Raw genomic sequence first — 22,203 nt, forward strand, 5'->3', positions numbered from 1 at the left:
TAGTGGTATTAATATTTCTTCTCAGCAGGAATTGTCTTGCACTTGACAGTTGTAGTACAAACTGACAGAGAGTATTTCCAAGTGTGTAGTGATATGTGTCTCTCAGTAGGAAGTGCTAAGTTCACTGTTGCAAACCCAAATCCTGCCCGTAAAGCATGAAGCTCAATTATTCCCCATTACACAGATGATTGAAGGATTTGATCTTTCTGAACAAGTATCAAATGAGCTGACCCACAGTTGCTGAACTGACATGAACATCAAAATTAAGACATCCACCAAATTATCCACTTAATGTTCTGATCTAGTTTCCAGGCCTTTAAACACAATTAAATATGCAATAATTGTGTAAAAAAATATTTTAGTCAATTGAAATGTTTTAAGTGACTTTTAAAAGCGAATTCTACATTTTAAAACAAACAAAAAATAAGTATAGAATTAAAAAAACAACACCTGACAATACAATTTCACTGAGATTTCAAAGGATGTAAAACAGTATGCTTGGCAATATCAGCTGCGGTGAACACAATTTGTTAGAGTTTTGTTTTGTTTTTTGCTAAAAATGGTGCACAAAAACAGTATACATTGAGGGAGTATTTAATTACCTGTGCTATGCTGATGACAACACCTTGATAGCTGAAAATGCAAAGGATATGCAAGGCCTAGTACTGAAAGTCAAAGACGCCTGTGAAAAAACCATGAGGCTAAAGTTAAATTTAAAGAAGACCAAATTTTATGGTCTTAATGACAACAGGTAGAACAAGGAGGCTTAGAGTGGGTAATGAAGATATCAAAGTGAATAGTTTCTGCCTTTTAGGATCAACTATAAAGGGACACAGTGGCTCAGTGGGTTAGGACGCTGAGCTTGTTGATCAGAAGGTCGGCAGTTTGGTGGGTCGAATCCCGAGTGCTGCGTAACAGAGTGAGTGACTGTTACTCGTCTCAGCTTCTGCCAACCTAGCAGTTCAAAAGCACATAAAAATGCAAGTAGAAAAATAGGGACCACTATGGTGGGAAGGTAACAGCATTCCATGAGCCTTTGGCATCTAGTCATGCCAGCCACATGACCACGGAGACGTCCTTGGACAAGCACTGGCTCTTCGGCTTTGAAACAGAGATGAGTACCGGCCCCTAGAGTCGGAAACAACTAGCATGTGAGGGGGAACCTTTACCTTTATCTATAAAGGAACAAGCAGTCATGCGCTTGTTACCTCCTGTATAGACTACTGCAATGCTCTCAACATGGGACTGCCCTTGAAGACCACCCGAAGGCTTCAACTGGTGCAGAATGTGGCTGCGCAGGTTGTGATGGGAGTGTCCTGATACTCCCATATTACAACCCTCCTGCGTGAGTTGCATTGGTTACCAGTTGTCCTCCGGGTGAGATTTAAGGTGCTGGTTCTTACCTATAAAGCCCTACATGGCTTAGGTCCGGGAAATTTTCAGGACCATCTGCTGCCAGGAACGACTGCCCATCGCCCTGTGTGCTCACACAGGGGAGGGCCTCCTCAGGGTGCTGTCAGCCAGACAATGTCGACTGGTGACCCCCAGGGAGAGGGCCTTCTCTGTGGGGGCACCTCTTCTTTGGAATCAACTCCCCTTGGAGCTCTGGATGGCCCCGGATCTCCGTTCCTTTCGTCGCAACCTTAAAACATGGCTTTTTCAACAGGCCGACCTGGACTGATGGAAGGGAGGTTTTCTTAATTTTTTTTTATTGTGTTTTTAATCGGACTATTTATGGGATAATTTGATTTAATACCTTTTAATGTTTGTATTTTGTGTTTTTATTGTTGCTAACCGCCCTGAGTCCTTTGGGAGATAGGGCAGCATACAAATCCCATAAATAAATAAAATAAATAAATAAAGCAGTCAAGAAGTACAGCACATCACAGATTAACTTCCCATAGAGCAGCTGTGAAGGCCTTGGGAACAACAGTATTCAAACAACATGTCTATACCTATAGAGATAGAATCATGAAAGGCATGGTACTCCCTGCAACATAATGTAGGCATTTATTTTGCATGCAGTTTCCATAAAAGTTAATTCCATGAGATCCATGAGAAACCATTTCCTCTGCAAGTGTTTGATAATGTGCAGTGAATCTTGATTAAAAGAAGGGCTTTCTACTTCATGTTGGTCACTGAGGAGCAGAGCTGATACACAAAAAAGATTTATGAGAAGTGCAGGCCAACTTGCCACTACATTTGCCAAACATATTATTTAATCCCTTTAAAGCAGCATTCAAGCTGTTTCAGAATAAAGAACTTAAGAGCTGTCAGGTTTAATAGAACAAGGGACTTTAGGGGCTAATAAAAAATATAAATCACTGGTTCTGCATTTTGGGGTTTTTTGCTTCTCTCATGAGGAACATGTATTTTCCTGGTATGTATTTATAACGGAAAATACGGCTTTTGTACAGTGGTTGTTTCTACACGAGACTTTTATACTAAGAACTTTTATTGATAATGTTATCAAAAGAGTTTTTCCATGATCCATCTTGTTAAGACTGATGTTTTTATTTATTAATTTACCAGGGCAGTAAATTACTGCAAATATATATATAATATTGGAAGATACAAGTTTACTTCCATTTAAAGGTATGATTGCTTGTTTTTAAATCTCTTTCTGTCCATTATAATAAGACAAATGTTCATTTGCCCCATCACTTATATAAAATGTATTAAAAATATGTCCATGATAGACCTGAAAATCAAAGAGAAGACATGGTTGCAGCTGGAAAAGCAGCCAGGAATTATTATAATGGACAGAAAGAGATTTAAAAACAATCATATATTTAAATGGAAACAAATTTGTATCGTCCAATACTATAAAACAAAATGTATGCATGTGTGTGCACTTGCATATAACCACACATTTGTGTTTTCAAAATATGGATGAAGCAGCTTAATGCAGATTAAGACACTTTACAAAAATACCTCCTTATTAGACATCAGATTATTTTTCTTCTTTTTATACTTGTCAGTGTTGCTGATGAATTATCAAAATGAAAACTTTATCTTACTGAGACAACTTAAAAATTCTCATAATATTCCTACTATATTTTATCTAACCAAGATCTCCAAATTTTAGTCTTATGTACAGGTAGTCATTGCTTGCCAATTGTTTCATTCAGCAATCATTTGAAGAGGAAGAGGGGCTGTTTGGAGGGGGGAGATTAATATAAGCATTTTCTCTAGGCAATCTCTCCTCTGCATGATCCATTCCCCCATAGAGCAGAGAGACTGGAGAAAAAGGGATAACAAGAGCATAAGCAGGCACACAAGGAGGAATATACCAGGCTGTTTGCATAACATGCTAGTGACTGCCAGCATCAGTACATCACTTTTGTTGTGTATTCCCATTGTCTGCCAGCTTACTCTTTTGCAGTGCTTTTTTGTAAAAAAAAAAAAAGAAAGGTGCTTGAACTCACACACATCATACAACTTGCCTTGCAAGGTTCCATCCAAAAAAGGTACCGTGACTCCGATCTGGGTGTTCTATGACAAAAAAAAGCCCTGCTCTTTTGTAACTCCTTCCTCTTCAATGAATGGAAACACAGATTAATCCCTTTTTGTGCAAGAATAGTTAGGAGAGTTGTTAGAAGTCAAACAAAATCCAAAGGTGTGAAACTGAATAATATTGCTAGTTTCAAGCCAGAAAACACAATCATGGTCACATGATTTCTCACTTAGCAACTGCTCTAATTAGCAGTGGAGTTGCTAGTCTCCATTGTGACAGTCTAGCAAAGGCTACCTTTATATTTAAGTTAATTTCAGGGCCAACAAATAATTTTAAATTTTGATACTATTCAATCATAAGATAAATAATAATAGCATCAAAACTCCATCCCCAAATAAATCTGTTATAACAAAGTTAAAATCTGTATTATAAAGGAAAATCCAACACAAATCAGGAGGTCAAATTCAACCCCCTTGAAATGACACAATCAGGCAACAAATGGATGAAGTTTAGTTAGAAAAGCTGATTCTGAGTGTAAGTAGAAACAGGCCACATGAAGGGATCTTCCTAAACTATTGCACTAATCTGACTATAATTCCATTTTTTTAGCTCCCTTCAATTTTTCTTCTTGTCTCCAAAGATAATGAAATCCTCAGATGTACTTTAATTTAAGGAAATATGAGTAGCATCAAAATTATAGCATTTCTGGGTAGCATCAAACTGATATTGTTGTGCTGAAAGAACTCAGTTACTAGCAGTATGTGGAAGGAGGATTTGGGATAATCCATATTTTCCACAGAGGGCTGGTGTATTTTTTATTGTTTTATTTTGTAATTTTGTGGAAGATGACATAGGCAAGAAATATCACTGAAATATCTCTTTTCCAGTTCTCTTAATAGTGGTAAATATTTTTTGTGTAAATGCAGTCTTTTTTGTTTTAAAATTATCCTTTAATTTTGATAACTTGATTGGGAAGTTTGTTCCTTTAGGTATTTTTAGAGATATGTAATATGAGAGAGAGAGAGAGAGAGAGAGAGAGAGAGAGAGAGAGAGAGAGAGAGAGAGAGAGAGAGAGAGAGAGAGAGAGAGAGAGAGAGAGAGAGAGAGAGAGAGAGAGAGAGAGAGATTGTCTGTAAGAGTTGTTTATTGCTCCTTGTATAGAATTGTTTGCCCATGACACTAATAAATAACTAGTTTCTCTAGTTTTGAGAAACAATATTTTCTGCTGTGCAATTCTGGTTTAAATATCATCCTTCTCACAAATGGTGGAAAAAAGCTAAGTGAAACTATTTTTGATTTGTTTTTAATCTCAATGGAACTCTGATTCTTTGGCCTTTATGAAACATCAATGTGTAGACCATTTATCTCATTCAAAATAATCTAAGTTGTGCATTGTTTCCAGCACAGACTGCCAAATATTTCTCAAGAAAGAGTGAATTAGAAGTTTTAATGCTATAGACTTTTGCTCAATATACTTCCAAATCGATTTTGCCTGAAATACCCAATATAGGCCAGTAACAGTGAAAGCTATGTAGACAATTAAGTTTATGTTGGTATGACAGCTGTTTAAAGAATGCCTTGGACTTTACAAGTTTAACTTAGATACATGGCTAAATGTAAGAGTGTGCATTGAGAGAGATAAACTGTTTTTCTTTTTATTCAAACTAAATAAATCATTTGCCTATTACTTTGCATATTGAAGCACAATCCACCACACATACCACTTGGCATCTGACAGTTTTGCAACAGTTCTTTTTTTTCTGGATATATTTTTTTCTAGAATGGAAAGAGAAACAAGACTTTAGAACTCAAACCATAAACAACAACAACTTCTTTATTATTATTATTATTATTATTATTATTATTATTATTATTATTATTATTATTATTATTATTTCCAGTTGGGATTTCAAAGAATAGAGAAACAAAACAAGAGAGCAGTGGACTATTGCCTCCCTAAGTAACACCAGCTGCCTGCAATTAGTGCAGGTTCGAGTCCCACCAGGCTCAAGGTTGAATCAGCCTTTCATCCTTCCGAGGTAGGTAAAATAAGGACCCAGATGGTTGGGGGCAATAAACTGACTTTGTAAAAATGCTGCTTGGGGAGGGGCGAAAGCCCTAACAAGCAGGCATATACATTGATTTCTGCTTCTTAGATTGTAAGCCGCCCTGAGTCTTCGGAGAAGGGCGGGATATAAATGGGATTTTAAAAAAATAACAATCACTTTTTCACCAACTGCTCAAACTTCCAATGGAACTAAATGGGTGGTACTTCAGTTCCAATTACCATAGCTACCTGAGTATTATCCATAGCAAAATGGAAACTGGAAAAAACAGTAAGCATGCAACAAAACATTTGAACTGAATAAAGGAAGGAGTGTGAGAATGAATAAGGAGAACTAATCAAGATGTATTAATTTATTCAGTTTCTTGGCTGCCTAATTACAAAGGACCATGGTCAAATTGACAATTAGAAAAATTATTAAATCAACTTCACAACCTAAAAACCTGATAGTGTTACTAGAGGAAATACTGGTAGCAGTCAATCAAACATGTTCTCTTTCTCTCTCCACACACACACACACACACACAGATTGTATGTGTGTGTAATTTATCCACCATGTGGATAATATAGACTTAAAAATAACTTTTCATCATAATCTCACTGGAATTCAAGGTCACCCAAAGTGATTAGTAAAAGGTTCAGGCCAATGAGAAAAGAACAAGAGATAATTCATATAATTTACTGTATTTGTTACAGACTGTGATAATGGCTTTAATTTGAATGACTTTAGAGATGCATTAGATAATTTTTTGAATCCTAGCAGTCACATTGGTCACATGAAAGCAGCCCAACACAATCACAGTTGCTGGGGGGAAAATAATGAGATTAATTTTGCTTTCAAACCTTTTTTTGTAGCTTTCTGAAGTATACTATTTTGGCCACTTTAGGCACAGACTTAATATATGTAGACTTTCACTCTGATCTACCACAATACACAGCTTTGAGGAATGTACTAATTAATATAGACCTACTAGTATTTTATAACTGGTTATTCAATTCTGAATTCCAACTTGAATTTTTCATGGTCATATGTCTTAAAAATCAAAAGTCCACTTAAATTGTTTTTGCCAGGAATGAAGTGGAAACTATCCTTAATGCAGTATGAAATAGTTGGCAACCAGGTCAATATGTCTCTCAGTGAAATACTTGTTTTATATGCTATTTCCATAAGTTTCAATTATATTTATAAGCAGCTCCTAAAAGAAGTGGAACCTGAAGCATTATGAGACTGAATAAATTGGAATTTCAAATGGTATGTGGGTGTAATCACTGCCAATTCAGGAAATGTTTTGACCTACTGTATAATGTTTTGATATTTTTAAATAATTACATTGCAAAATGTAATAATTACATTGCAAAATGCATTATAGAGCAAAACTGTATTAATATTATATGTTAGAACTAAACACAATGGATAAAAGAAGCCTATGGCTATCATTTGTTGATCAGTGTACTTTTTAAGATCCATACATATGAACTGTTCACAATCTAAAAAAAAGAAATAAAGAGAAAAAAATAAAACATTTTAAAGAAGCAACCAGATATTAGAGAATGTCTAACATTGGAAAATTGCTAAGGTTTTTTTGTCTACATCTTTGTCCCCTGCAAAAATCATCATTCATTATTTTCTACTTCACAGACTATAGAATCTTTGTGTCTTGCAATAATAATAATAATAATAATAATAATAATAATAATAATAATAATAATAACAACAACAACAACAACAATAACAACAACAACAATAAATAATAATAATAATAATAATAATAATAATAATAATAATAATAATAATAATAATAATAATAATAATAATAATAGTGCAGCAAAATTGCACAAACTGATTACAAAGCTAGACATGACCAAGTTGCTAAATTAATCCCCTGGGCATTGTGTAAAAAATACAACTTGCCTATATCTAAAAAGTTGTGGGGACATAGGGTGGAAAAACTTGTTGAGAATGAGAGGGTGAAGATCTTGTGGGACTTTCAAATAAAGACAGATCACCATTTGGAACACAACACACCAGATATTGCAGTTGTAGAGAACCGAAGTGTACAGCTGCTTGATATCGCTGTACCAGGCGATGCCAGAGTCGAAGAAAAAGAACTGGGAAAAAACATCGTGACTATCGAAACTGCACGATTATGGATGAAACGTGAAACAGTGATACCCATTGTCATCTGGGCACTGAGAACTATGTCCAAAAACTTTGTAAAATACATCAAGAAAATGCAGCTTCCTGCAATAACTCCAGCAATGCTACAAAAAAACTGTGCTACTCGGAACATCTTACATTTTAAGGAGGTACCTGGTTGATACCTAAGATGCAGGCAGCAACCCATATCAACCATCAGCACCAGTCAATTTGAATGTTCAACTGATTAAGGTTCATGTTTAATAAATATATTATTATTATTATTATTATTATTATTATTATTATTAATAATAATAATAATAATAATAATAATAATAATAATAATAATAATAATAATAATAATAATAATAATACTGTTGGAGGGGACCTTGGAGAGTCTTCTAGTTCAACCCCCTGCTCAGGTAGAAAACCCTATACCATTTCAGACAAATTGTTGTTCAGACTCTTCTTAAAACCTTCCAGTGTTGGAGCATTCACAGCTTCTGGAGGCAGGTTGTTCCACTGGTTAATTGTTCTAACTGTCAAGAAATTTCTCCTTAGTTCTAGGTTGCTTCTCTCTCTTTTTAATTTCCATCCATTGCTTCTTGTCCTGCCTTCAGGTGCTTTGGAGAATAGCTTGACTCCTTCTTCTTTGTGGCAGCCCCTGAGATATTGGAACACTGCTATCATGTCACCCCTAGTCCTTCTCTTCATTAAACTAGACATACCCAATTCCAGCAATTGTTATTTATATCTTTTAGCCTCCAGTCTTTAAGCAAGTAGAGTGGGGAGTTCTGCAGTCCATTCTGTACATTGATACCCATCACTCATTCTAGATAATAGACACGATCATGGAATTGATATTAAGGTAAACAATGCCTCAGAGTCACTTGAAAAGCCCATATGTCGGAAACTTGACATCAGGTCTTTGAGGATGGCTGTTCTGTGGGATCTCAGTATTCAATTTACTATTCCACTGGGAGGTTCAGAAGTTGGGTCAGTGGACCCAGGGGTAATTACCCACGGGACATCCTAAATAACCCCCACATGATACAGGACAATGCTTAAATAGATACTTTCTGCTGAGCAGGTAGTGAAGATTTATGTAGCTCCTTTCTTATTTTTTATTGAAATGTTGATCTTCAATGCCTATTTTCATTTTTAGTGGTCTGCTCTTGAAGGTGAAGACAAATGTTGATTTGTCCCAGAAGTTCTAGGGGATTTTCTGGTTACTGTGGCTAGCATCATAACAAACCCTCCTTGATCTCAGCATGCTGACATGGTTAAATGCATACCACTTCCATCCCTTGCATCTTGAAGCAATTTCTATCTATAAACAATAATTAAAATATTATAATTGCAGTAAAGTTTCCCTAATAGATGACTTAATCATGGATGCGAGGGATGCCCTTGCTTGCATTACAGAAATGCTAAGAAGGATGGGTGCTGCCCAGAAATGTTCCCTTTGGGGTTTTCTGCAACTAGAATCCATTGGTTTGAGATTGGTGGCTATAGAAACTGAATAAATAAAAAAATAAATAATACATATGGCACCAGGGGTTGGGCAGCAATGAAGCCATTGTTATCCAAGAGTTTCTGATGGCTTCCAGGGATGCTGCTCTACAAATAATTGGTTGTGAGACCCTGACTTGGGTCTCTAAGCATCAAAGTGAACTATTACGGTGTATCAGTGTCCCTTCTACATAGCAGCCTCCCTATCTGAGCTGCTGAAGTCCACGGTGGTTGGCAGTGGAGTTTCCCAGCCTTATAGTACTGATGGATTTAATTTACTATCCTTCAGTGTAGACTCAGGGGCTAGTCAAGAATTCAGAGCCATCTCAACAACTTGGACCTGATTGAAGTTGTGATTGCTTCAATTTATTTGGGGTGGAGGGAGGATACCCACAAGGATAACATGGGGTAGACTATTATTGTCAAGGAAACAAAAGTAGCTGAGAATTTGACTGAAGTTGGTTAGACAATGGTCTTACTATGATAGCAGTGCCAGGTTAATATTGGGATCCAAGGTGTCAATTTTTAGTTTTGACACAATTATTCCTGATGACATCTCCTGGCAGATCCTAGACAATTCTTAGATATATACCTGGATTGAAAGCAATGAAGCAAACAGATTTTCAAAATACTAGTGGTAAAAAAACCCTTGTAATAAATTTAGTTTAGCATTCAGAAAACTAACTGATCCCATTTTGTGGTCACCACTTCTCCACCAAAATGTGAATCCATCAGATGAGGTCAGATCAATATTATGTTTCATTTCAAGTTGATAGGGAGCTTTTTTTTAGGATTTCTGCTAAATCTTACATGTATTTTTCATGCTTAAATATCTCTATCATAGCAAAAGGATTAACTATTAATATTTGTGGATGTCTCTAACTGAGAACCAAATGCATTACTGCTGCAACACCTTAGGGCTTTCATGTGTTCCCAACAGATTACATTTGGCAAAGGGTGTGTGTGTTACTTTGTGAGAGTGGTTAAGGCTTTAGAAATTGAAAAGAAAAATAGGGTGATTGAAAGAAAAATGATCAGCAAGAAAAAAAATAAGCGAAACCTAAAAACTGTACAGTATCAGATGATGTGATTTAACTTAGAGAAGGTTTGCACAGTAGTATTTTCCACTTTTGTATGACAATGAGGAGGAGGAGGAGAAGGAGGAGGAGGAAGAGGAGGAGGAAGAGAAGGAGGAAGAGGAGAAAGATTTGTTCCAGAATTGAACAACTGTATTTTCAAAGATATTCTTACTGCATAATTTGTTCACACCATTCACAAAAAAGTGTTTCAAATTGCCATTATAACCAGGTGCAATTTGAATCAATTTAACCAATTTCTCATGATAACAATTCAACTTGAAATATACATTTCATCTGCTAAGGTCATTAATGAGGTGAGTCTCATCACTGCTCATTAGAATGCACTCCCCCCCCCACACCCCTGTATCTGGAAATAACCTTTTAACATGAAATGGATGATTAGACCTCGGTGGAAGATATTATCCGATGAAGAGTGATTATGATTCATTTCTCTTCCCAACTCATCATTATGCCTTCTGTCCACTAATACCAGAGAGGTTACTTTTCTGATTAGTTTTTTTTTTTTTTGTCGTAAAGAGCCCACAGAATATTAAGGGCATAAACAGTCATTAAGGGCAATGAAAAGATAATGGGAGGCCCTTCTCCATTACCTTAGGTAGAAAGCAATTGCCCATCCATTGCAAGCCCAATCAGACATTGGATATTAATGAAGAGGATTATCGGTCCATCACACACACGTGGGGCTGTGGAAAAGGCAGGCAGAGACTTTTATTCTTTCCTCACATCTATTTTTCTGATGGTACAGCTTCATAAAGGTCTCAGGTCAATCCAACCACAAGGCCCTGAAAAAATACAATAATCATTCAGATTCATGATTACCTTCAAAGCTCCGAGCCACATGAAAGGGGGGAGGGGAATACCACCGTCAAATCTGAAATAACCTCTTTCACTGCTGCTGATTGGACCACTGACAAATGAGAATCACTTCCAGCAGCTACTTCCACTCTGCCCTTGCTACTGAAGTATAGCTCTAAAAGTGAGTAAAGGCAAGTAAAGGAGCTGAGCATTTACTAACTAGATACCCTTCCTGATGTTTACATGGAATTCACAGATATATATTTTTTTGCACCCTAGGAGACAAACATCTGCCATTACCTGGAATTGAACTTCCCAGTGGGAGGCAAGGATCTTCATCACTAGGCCATCAGGCTGCTAATCTGAGACACAAAATATTTTCATTTAAATATTGAAAAAAAATGTTGAAATAGATTCTGGATTTCTATTTCCCATTAAGAGTAATTCTGATGCAGTTGCTCTGAGCCTGGGATTCACCTTTTTTAAAAAACAAACAAACAAGCAAGCAAACAAAAACGATAGGTGGATAGACATGAGAGAGTCAAAACCATCTGATGGTTTTGTGATTAGTGTATGATTCAAATTAGTGTTCTTGTTTAGTATTTGCTGCACCTCCTATCTTAAGGGCCCCACAAGCAGCTGAAGCTGAGAGAAGATGGAATAGAAATAATGACAAATTCCTGCAAAAGTGAAAGTGCAACCAGTGGAAAATTGTTGTCACTGCAGAGGACAAGTTGAAATGCTTGAGGCATCTGTCAGAAGTGTCACTGTCAAGCTGCTACAAGCATGGAGCCACATTGACAGTTCCAGAAAAGTGTGTGTGTGTGGGGAAGCATTTACTACACCACAAAGAAAGAAAACATATTTACACTGTAAACTTAAGTATGACTTTTAATATTGTTGAGTAATGCACACATACACACACACACACACACTTATACACAACCACTCAAACACTTAAGAATACCATTCAACAGTTGATTTCATACATGTATTTAATGATGCAAAAGTTCAGTATTTAAGGTTCCACATGAGAATCATACAGCCCCATGATTTGAGACGGCTACTGAAATGGAAGATTTCTCTTTAGTTGGAATTTTCAAATAAACATTTGGAGGTCACTAAAAGTCAGTAAGAATCACTGTAACAAAGCCTTATGCCTTGAGATAGTTCAACAGTGCCCCTTAGAGCACCTATATGCTAGCACTTTGACAGGAGATCTTTTTGACTGCAGTATTAATTGGAGTTTTGAACTTTCAGTACAAAAATTTCAGCCGCTAAGCAATTATACCTAGCTTCTCTATTATTTTTTGATTAGTTGATTATATCATTGACATTAGAGATACCATTTATCTCACTATTGGATAAATAAAAATACATTTCGATTGAAGGATTAGATAATATCAATTGTTCTTTCCTATCGTTTAATCAATTGCCATACACAGGAACTTTCATATATTATACTTTGCAAAAATACTCCACATTTCTCTAAAAATTACTCAAGATCCTACTAAATAGAAAATATGTAAACACAAAGTTAAATATACAGCCTTTTAGTATGTTACCAGAATTGCTTGGTTACTTTGATTTTGTTGTTGTTATTGTTATTGTTGTTTTTCTGCCAAAGCCTTTGCCTCTGGACACATGGCCAAACTACTCAAAACTATCTATGCAGACAAAATAGTCAATTTTTACAATTCTTTTGGTTAAATTGTTAAATTTCTCTATTTTCTCCTCCCCCCTCCTCCTCCTCCTCCTCCATAGAAAGTCTTTAACAGGCTAATGTAAAGTTTCCTGAATTAATCAAAATTAGAGCATTTCAAGTGAATCACTGTAACAGATGTCATAATTGTAATGATGTATTCTTTGCATCACGCTGATCACCCACAGAATCACATTCTAAAAAAAAAAAATCCTTTTATATTTTCTGCTTCAAGCTGAATTTAAAATTCTTGCTACTTGATAATATGTGAGCTTTTTGATTGATTGATTGATTGATTGATTGATTATGTGTAACCATTATTTTTGACTCTTAATGATCACATAGTTATATTTTATTTCTGATGATCCATCCCTAACTTTTTCTTTCAAATATTTGCACAGTGTATTCCATATGAGGACAAATTATGCACTGTAAAGATCGCTTGGAGGTGGGAGATACTTTCAATGTAATCTGCCAGATCCCTTGCCTGGATTGCCCCGTGACTATGTAGGACAAATGGGGAAGAAGCTAACTACCAGATTACAAGAACACAAGCAAGCGGTCAGACAAGGAGACCCAAACTCATTGGTAGCCTCACATTGCAATGAACTAGGATATACATTCAATTTTGCAGCTACTAATATTGTTGTATAGGCAGGCACACAAAACAGCCAGGGAAGTGAGTGAATCCTGGGGAACAGCTCCCTTATCAGTCAACAAGAATGCTGATTTACTACCATCTTATCAAGTACTTAGGAGGCAACGCCTTGGCAGCACAAGGAAACAGCAGCCAACAGTTTAATAGCTAGCCATCAACACCCAATCAACTACTAAAAAAGCCTCCACACAACCAGACACATAGAATAGCCAAACCTAACCCTCTGCTAAAGAGGAATTCCCTGAGAATGAGCTCCAGAATGAGTCCAAAAGCTTGGAAGACTAAATTTATGGTCCTGGTGACGGAACCAGATTGGATCCTGCAGTGTATTCTTTGTGATGGTGCTTGAGTCCATCCACCTTGCAGCTGGTCATCCTCATCTTTTTCCTTTCACTTGTTCAGCATTACATTCTTTTCCAGACAGAGTGGATAATAATAAAACTGAAATGGGATAATTTAAGCACAGTCATTTGTATGAATAAGACCTCTGGATTAATTGTTCAATGATCTAACAGTTTGTTTCCTTAGCTGTCTGCGGTATTTTCAGGAATCTTCTCTAGACCAAAGATCAAAAGTCTAAAACTCTCTCTATCTTCTTCAAAGTCTAACTTTCATTTCCATAGAGTGTCACAGAGTTTATACAATTCTGATCTTTCTAGATATACATATATCATGGCATTTTCGTTTTTTCCCCAAGAGCTTCATATCTGAGTTAATGAATGCTACTCTGCAGTGTATTTTCTTGTTTGATCCTTTACTCTTGATAAAAGGCTACCCACCATTCAATATCTTAATTACGTAACAATCCTAAGGCTGGCTGCTCTACTAGATGTCATAAGTTTGGTTTTCTTTGGATTTAAATTGTTCCTGGGCTTGCACACCCTTTGCATTTTCAGTTATCAGGGTAACTTATCATCATAGCACAGGTTACTGATGTTTCTTCCCCTACACTTATTTTGATACTTATCATAAAGTTTCCCTTAATATATATTTAGCATATTGGTTGAATAAATAAATGGAAGAGTATGCAGACATGTCATACTCCTTTGCCAATCTGGAACTATGTTCTTCCATAGTCTCACTTCCTGACCATTTTATAAGTTTCTCATGAGGACAAGGAGATGTACTAACATTCCCATTTTTCTGAGCACTTCTCACAACATGACATCATTGACACAACTGGAGGTTTTTTCTATAATTAACACAGAAGCAGAACCTTAAGATTTACCTATATTAGATACGCTAGAAAGATATGATTCTTTTCATTTTACCATGATATTGTATATTGATTTTCATTAAAAACAGAACAACCAGATCTGGCTTTATATTTATAGTTTGGCTTTGAATTTGAAAATCTGTAGTTGCCCTTTCATTTAAGTTTACAAAATACTTTGGGATTTAAAGAATTTAAACTTTCCAGCTTTCCAATTGCCGTTGTAATCAATTTTCTCTTTGTGTGTATGTGTTTTCTTTCTTTTCTTTTTTTTAGTGTATTCATTTCATTTATTGATTTCATGCTTTTGCCTTCTTTTACTACCTACCACAATGATTGTCATGTCTGGAAATGATTAATTTGGCTATGGATATACTTTCACACAGAAAGCTAATGATGAGCATATTTGTGATCTGGTTTCTTATTCTATGTATATTTCTCATTCAATTTTTATTTTTCATTTTCAGAATTGAAGGCATACCTTCAGCCAGATGCTCCTGCAATTCTATCCTGTTAATTTACCTCTTCTTTCAAATGTCTAGTTCTAGTTTTAAACCTCTGTTGTTTAATTTGCTGATCCCTAGGTTTGTTTGGTTTTTAATTAGCAGACAGTTTTATTCAAAATCATGACATGTAGGAACTGTAGAATTATGGATCTATGTGCCTTTGAATAGCTTAATCAGACAGTTACGTACTGTTCATCCTCTACATGCTTTTTTGTGGCAAAAATGTTCTCTAACAACTGCGTAGATGATCAGTAGACATCTTTAAACCTTATTGTATTAATTATGAAAAGGTACATGTAACCTTTAAGGGAAAACCTATTCACTCCTGTTAGAATCTGATTAGAATCAGTTCAGAGAATCAGAGGCATCAAATTTAGTCCAAACATTCTGCCAAATTATTTTATTCAGATAATCAGTTTGATTCAGAAATTCAATCAAATAGTCTTTTTGTCACAGTTACAAACTGTTCAACTTTAGTAATTATATATTCTGACCTATGCATTCTGAAATCACATATCAGGAATGAGTATTCCGCGCCCCTGGCCATTACTTTACGCATTTTGTTTACCCTAGCAAACAAATCAGCATGGAATTGCGGATGAAAATTGCAGTTGTCAAACCACACAAAAAGGTCTGTATGCTGTGATCATGCTGTTGTTTAATTTCAGAAATAGGCTTTGCAAATGAGCCCTTTCACAAAGAGTAATTGAATGGGATAGAGTAAAATCATTCGCTACATGAGCTTTACATGTCTTCTTCTGAGCAGTGAAGAATATGTAAAATATGGTGGAAATCAGCCAATTTGTGTGTGTGTGTGTGTGTATGAATCATCAACCTACTAAAATCAACATGATATGATTAATTTCAATTTCCAGTAGCATCATGTGTGTTTAACTTCTCATGCAGATAGTGAGAAATGTTGTGTATGAAAATATGCTTGAAAATAGGAGAGATGGTTGTGTGTATCTCCAACCACTCTTTTTGTTAACTGTTGAGCAGACATTTTAATAACTATACTGTTTCACTATTTGTCAAGGTAGTTAGACTTACTAGGTGGCAACATATAACTCAATGTAGCTGATCTTAGAAATTAAACAAGATTGGACCTAGTTAGTACTTTGATACACTAAGAATGTTAAACCTGTTTTACTACCCAGGGAAAGATGATGATGATGATGATGATGATGATGATGATGATGATGATGATGATGATGATAATAATAATAATAATAATAATAATAATAATAATAATAATAATAATACAGAAAAATGCAGTAGCAAACAACTTCTGTAACATTTCCAAGAAAACTATAATAACCAGTGGTGGGATTCAACCAGTTCACACCACTTAGCTAATTTTTTTGTTGCCCAAGCCCAGAATGAACTTCTGGAAGCAGCATCCACACAGAGAACTGGTTGTTCACATATTTTAACCCCACCACTGATAGTAACTAATTATTATGAATTGAATTCAGTTCCAGGGAATAGTAATAGCAATAGAACTGCTGGCAGTTGGTAGAATTAGCCTGCAATGCTGCATTCGAACCACTGTGCCACCACAATGCTTGTGGTATTGGTAGAATTGCTGCTGCTCCTAACTCTTCCTTTCTTGTCCATCAGAATACCTGAACTCTGAAGTATCCACCAGCAAACAGTCTACCTTCTACATTCTGGGGATAGTCACAATATGTCTATTAAAATCTTGTAATGCAGAATAAAAAAAACCTACAAAATTAGTAAAAAACAAAACAAAACAAAGTATGTCTTAATGGAGAAGGTAGGAGGAAGTGGACTGGGCTAAGAGGATAAAAATTAATGTAAAATAGAAAACTTAGATTTTAAAAATATTATTAATATCGGAGTAGGTTGATAGGAAGAAAATTATATGTGAAATGAAATTCTGACTGGAGAAGATGAAAGAAACTAGATGGGAAGAAAAGCAACATTTAAAAAGTTTAAAGTGCTGCTATTACAGGAGAAGGTGGGGGAACATGCATGTGGGGAAGGAAATTATAAGCAAAGGAAGCTTTTTGATGGAGAGAGAAAGTGGTGCTAGAAGAGAGAGAAAGCAAAATAAAGGGGGAAAATATGCTTCTTTTTAATTGCCACTACAAAAATATGCTAGGATATGAATGAGAGCATATTAATTAATATGGTGCCATAAATGAAAAAAAATGTTAACATTCTTAATAGGTCTTCAAACACAGTAGGTTTATCATTCTTTTAATTGGATCCATCTCTTTTCCCTCTGGATTCTGGTCTTCAACATGTTTCTCTTGCAAGATTGCACAACTATGAACATATTTCTAAATGTGAACTTCGTGATTTCTTATTGGAAAGTTCCTCAGTGACCCTTTCATTCTTGGTTGGATCTAATGTGTCTGTTAATCTTTAACTTAATTCACCAGGGCTTATAAGATCTCCACAATGCTACCACATCTATGCATTTCTTCATTTCTTTATATGATTTATATGCCATCATCTATTAATGACTCTAGATGAGGCTGCAAATTTCAGAATAGCTGCAAAGACTGGCAATAAAGAGTGTATTGCAGGAATCCAATACCCAAGGATTTGAATGTGGTGATAAAAGGCCTTCTCAGACAATAACATTTGGGGCTTTACAGCATCAATACTGACACTTGGAGTCTTCTGAGACAGGAAAGCTGAAGAAGAGAGGAATGTATATGTAATTAGTGTCTGATTCATTCTTCATTGACACCCAGATTCCCTTTGCATTGATTTATAACTTAGAATTGATAACTTAGAATTCCAGAAATGCCCAAAAGTAAGAAAGTAAAAACAACAACACTCCAAAAATGAAGAATCTCTCCCCCTGAAAAAAAAAATATTAGGAAATAGATATAAACTAATCACTTGTTGAGAATAATATCCATACAGTACAAACTGAAAGGGACGTGGTGGCTCACTGGGTTAGGACGCTGAGCTTGTCGATCGGAAGGTCGGCAGTTTGGCGGGTCGAATCCTGAGTGCCGCGTAGCAGAGTGAGCGCCTGTTACTCGTCCCAGCTTCTGCCAACCTAGCAGTTCGAAAGCACGTAAAAATGCAAGTAGAAAAATAGGGACCACTGCGGTGGGAAGGTAACAGCGTTCCGTGCGCCTTTGGCGTCTAGTCATGCCGGCCACATGACCACGGAGATGTCCTCGGACAAGCGCTGGCTCTTCGGCTTTGAAATGGAGATGAGCACCGGCCCCTAGAGTCGGAAACGACTAGCATGCATGTGCGGGGGAACCTTTACCTTTACCTTTACCTACAAACTGAATGAATGAATGAATGAATAAATAAATAAATACTTGTAAGTAAATATGCAATATCATATTCCTGAAAATAGGAAAAGAAGCAGCTGCATAAAACATCTAGATCAGGGGTATCAAACTGCCAGCCCGTGGGCTGGTTTCATCATAGTGAAGCCTCGCCCGCCCCATTGCCGGCAATGCAAAAAGAGTCATGATATGTCACGACACATCATATGACGTGGCAAGTTTGACACCCGTGAGCTAGATAATTTAAGAATGCATTGGGAAAAATGTCAAAAGCTGTAGAAAATAGAGGAGCAGCTGGGTAATTATGTTGGGAAAATCTGTACCTGGGGAGTTGATGTTACAAATGGTATCGAGAAAATTTGCTTTAAAAATAGTTTTTCAGTATATTTACTTTAACTGTATTCTCTGGGAGAAGTACATCAAGGAAATTGCTTTAAAAATTCATAACAGCTATATTTTCATGATTTTACATTCACTATACTCTGTAGCATTATGTATTATATTTCAAATATATTGGAAATTAAGGCAGGCTTTTACTGTGCTAAAGAAACCATTCAAAGAAAATAATAACAAACAGAAGCAGTTCACTTTCAAAAGAGAGACTTATTTCCAGCCTAGTCTCATTGTTGAGAAGTTAAAGATGCATTTCTCCAAGAGAAAGCTTTAAGACATTTATTAGAGAACTAAGATTTGTATATTCCACATATATCTCATTATGCCACCATATTTAGAAAGGATCCAGAAGGAATCAGTTCCTATTTGCAGTAAAAAAAAAATGAGTAATACCTTTTGAGAGGGACAGTTTAATCACAATTTCTGTACTTGAAATCCAATGAACAAATATGCTATGTTTAGCAATCACAAACAAAATTGTATTAAAAAACTGGAATGGTTCTTTACCTGGACCAGCTAGCTATGTAGACAGTTTGCAAAGTTGCATACTTTGCAAAGTCATTCTATACTGAATATGTTAAATGTCTGGAGATGATGGCATTTGTAGTCTTTTTTTAAAAATTAATTTTATTGATTTTCTAATATTGTATTTATATATTTGAAAAGCAATGTGGTGACTGAGTTATAATTTCAATTACATACAAATATCATTAGTACAGATCTCAAACTACTACCGTAAGCATTTCCTCTATTTTCCCCTTAAGATATACTGTCCATATATAAATTAATACAATTCTTATTCTATCAATCACATAAAAATAACTTTCTTACATTTATCAATAGTTTTTAGTTTATATATATTCTAGTTGTTTTAGCATTCAATCTTTTACACAATCAATGACCTGGTAAATGTTTCCAATTTTAATTTTCCATTAACATTTAATATTTATCATTCCCAAGATTTTAAATGCTCCCAACTCCTTTATCACAATTCCTCATAAAATCTTATGTTCAGAATACACATCTTATCTATTTAACTTCTCACCATCTACATCAGCAAATTAATAATACAATGTGGTATTCTTATTTTCTACTAATTTTCAAATTTGTTGAATTAGGTGATCAAAATTTCTTTTTATTTCAATGTTTAATACTTCCTCTCTCTTCCTTTTTGTATATGCTATATTTAAGCTAATAATTTTTATTTTTAATGTTCCATAAAGACCTGTTTATTATGTTCATCAATACGTTTTTAGCTTATCTATATCTTAACCACCTTTACATCACCTTTATGCACAAGTCAATATTCAAATTTAACTATTAATATTTATACTTCTAAATTTTAAATGACCAAACTTTTCTTTATCTCAATTCATAACAATGTTTTATATTCAAAATATGCATCTTAACTATTTAAATATATTCTATTTTAAATTCTCATAAGTCGGTTGAAACCCCATTTTTCTTCAGTCTTATTCTAGCTTTCTTTCTTTGCCAAATCATCTTCCATGACCATGTTTTTGAGTCATCAAGCAAATCTTGTATTGTTTATTTGATGTTGACAAAACCATATGGTCACCATTTTTTGAGAAGACTAGCAGTACTAGCAGGTCGTCTCTTTATTCTTCCATCTCGATGTAGTTGTTCTGAATTGTTTATCTTCTTTTCCAACTGTTCTTCTTCTGGATCCTCCAATTTATATAGGAAATCTTTTCCTTTTTCCATATTGTCAGTGTCTTTTCTGGATTTTCCAATGTCAGTATTTGTTGAGCAGTTAATCTTCTGTCATGATATTTAAATGTTCCACTTTTTCTGTTGTATTCTGTATAGATGATTGTTTAGTTGTGGTCAAATTTTGGGCTTTCATATCCAGGCTGGCTTTTTGTTCTTTTCTGTAGCCTCTTAATTCTTCACCAGCTGTAAGGAGGGTTTGAAACATGGCTTTCAACATATAAATGGTTTGTTGATCTTCAGCCATAGGGAAACTCTGTTCCTGATCTTCTTCCATATTAGTGTATTAGACTAGAAGCTTTACAATCAGGAAATCCAAAAGATTTTTTTTTTCTTTTCTGAGTAAGAAGTACAGCTGAGCTTCTCACAGCTGTAGTTTCAAAGTTTTTTCAAGGTTACATATGTCTTATCTGTTTTCTGGGCTGTCAGCCAAGTCCCTTTTGAACAATAACAAATTGAAATACCCAGTTTAACCACACAATGTCCCCCCTACCATTTAAAGTTCCCCTTTGAATCCCAGAGTTATTTTAATCTTTTCAGTTTTTCTTCTATTTTATAAGGAAAAACCCAGATCTTCAATAGAAATAAAAAGTAAAAAAATAGAGAATAAAGAATATTTAAGTCCACAAACTTTAGGAAATAAAATTCCAATTGGAATCCAGTTATTTTTTCAATGTTTTAAACTCCCCTGAGTAGTCGGTCACTGCTGTTTCTGAAAGGAGGGCTAAAATCTCCCTTCCCTCTCCACAGGGGAAGTAATACTTTAGCAGCTTATGCAGGTACAGAGTATACTGCTTTAAAGTTGCCTGATGGTAGGTGTCACTTCAGATTTCTGCAGCCTAGTGATGAGCCATATTTCTATGGCTGGTCTTTCGTCCGCTGGTTTGGAGGGTTGTACTAGCTCTAGCAGGAGAGCTACCACTCTCCTGTGATCCAGTGAGCGCTCCTCCTTGCTCGTTGCTCCTCCAGGGTGACTTTCAACCCTTTTCAGGGTCCCCCAGCAATGCAAAACTGGACGAGGAAGACAGAGCTCGTCTTCCAAGCATCCATGACGGCTGCATGGAAAACTGGAAGTCTGGTATTTGTAGTCTAATGCATCATTTCTCATGAACACCAGGTTGCCTTCTCTAATATAGGAACTTAGCTAAGGAGAAATGAACACATAACATAGTGTAATAGACCCGGAAAGAACCTTGAAGGTCTTCTAATCCAACCTCCTGCTCAAGCAGGAGACTCTATATCATTTCAGACAAATGGTTGTCTGGTATATTTTTGAAAACCTCCAGTGACGGAGCACCCACAATTTCTGAAGCAAAAATATTCCACTGATTAATTGCTCTAACAACTATTAGGAATGTTCTCCTTATTTCTAGGTTGTTTCTCTCTTTCATTAGTTTTCATCCATTATTTCTTGTCTTGCCTTTTGGTGCTTTGGAAAATAGTTTGACCCTATTGTCCTTATAGAACACTGCTCTCATGTCTCCCTTAGTCCTTTTCATTATACTAGACAAATCTTAGCTTGTCAAGAATCATATTGCGGGTGTTTCTAAGGTTCCATCTGCAGAATAGAATTTGAGCATGGAAATTTAGCAAATGTGATTTCTACAAGCACTCCTGTGCTCCTATTAACCTGTGTAAGCCACTTGAAAC

This window comes from Vipera ursinii (genome assembly GCF_947247035.1).
Source record: "Vipera ursinii genome assembly, chromosome: 3".
NCBI classification, from domain to species: Eukaryota; Metazoa; Chordata; class Lepidosauria; order Squamata; family Viperidae; genus Vipera; species Vipera ursinii.